Consider the following 1,227-nt stretch of genomic DNA (forward strand, 5'->3'; position numbering starts at 1 on the left):
AGTGTGTGTGTGTTCGTGTTTGTGTGGGGTTGTAGGTGTTAGGTACGTGTACGTGTGTGTGTGTATTTTGTATGTGCGCGTGTGTGTATGTGTATGTTTTCTGTGCGTGCGTGTGTGTTTGTGTGTATGTGTATGTTGTGTGTATGTGCGTTGCTGTGTACGTGTGCGTGCGTGTGTGTTATGTATGTGAGTGAGTATTGTGTATGTGATATATATATATATATATATATATATATATGCACACGCACACATATACGCACGCACACACACAGACATATATATATATATATATATATATATATACGCTGGATGTGTAATGTCAGTGTGCATACACAACAAAGTGTAAGTGCCTTAAGAGAAAAGTTAGACCTAAGAAGCATCAGATGCGGTGTTCAAGAAAGACAACTGTGCTGGTGTGGTCATGTGGTGAGAATGAATGGGGATAGCTGTGTGAGAAAGTGCCACACCCTAGCAGTTGAGGGTACCTGTGGAAGAGGTAGACTCAGGAAGACCTGGGATGAGGTGGTGAAGCACAACCTTCAAACATTAGGTCTCACCGAGGCGTTGACTAGTGACCAAGACCTTTGGAGTTATGCTGTGCTTGAGAAGACCCGGCAAGCCAAGTGAGACCATAACCTGTGGCCTATGCCAGTGGTGTAACTAGCCCACTTATACGTACCTTTCTTTCATTGGACACTAAACTCTGCTTGCGAAGACCTGTTGAGGCAAGTGAAATTAAAATCAAATTTGCTGACATGGCTGATGACAGCACTGCCTGGCTGGCAGCCATGCTAGTGGAACATTAAGAGCACCATCCGAGCATGCCGGTGGCATGTAAATAGCACCATTCGAGCATGATCATTACCAGCACCTGTGCCGGTGGCACATGAAAAATGGCATTCGGTCGAGGTCATTGTCAGTGCCACCTGGACTGGCTCCTGTGCAGGTGGCACGTAAAAAACACCATTTGAGCATGGCTGTTGCTAGTACCGCCTGACTAGTCCTCGTGCTGGTGGCATGTAAAAGCACCCACTACACTCTCGGAGTTGTTGGTGTTAGGAAGGGCATCCAGCTGTAGAAACTTTACCAGATCAGATTGGAGCCTGATGCAGCCTCTGGTTTACCAGTCCTCAGCCAAACCGTCCAACTCATGCTAGCATGGAAAGTGGACATTAAACGATGATGATGATGATACACACACACACACACACATATATATATATATAT

General features: G+C 45.6%; 1 protein-coding gene across 4 annotated transcripts in view; it reads right to left on the reverse strand.

The window, feature by feature from the left end:
* The window catches only part of LOC106874302 (ectonucleoside triphosphate diphosphohydrolase 4), a 58,430-nt gene that overhangs the window by 36,824 nt on the left and 20,379 nt on the right, over positions 1–1,227 (reverse strand). The gene's annotated exons all lie outside the window — the stretch shown is intronic.

This window comes from Octopus bimaculoides, chromosome 14 (genome assembly GCF_001194135.2).
Source record: "Octopus bimaculoides isolate UCB-OBI-ISO-001 chromosome 14, ASM119413v2, whole genome shotgun sequence".
NCBI classification, from domain to species: domain Eukaryota; kingdom Metazoa; phylum Mollusca; class Cephalopoda; order Octopoda; family Octopodidae; genus Octopus; species Octopus bimaculoides.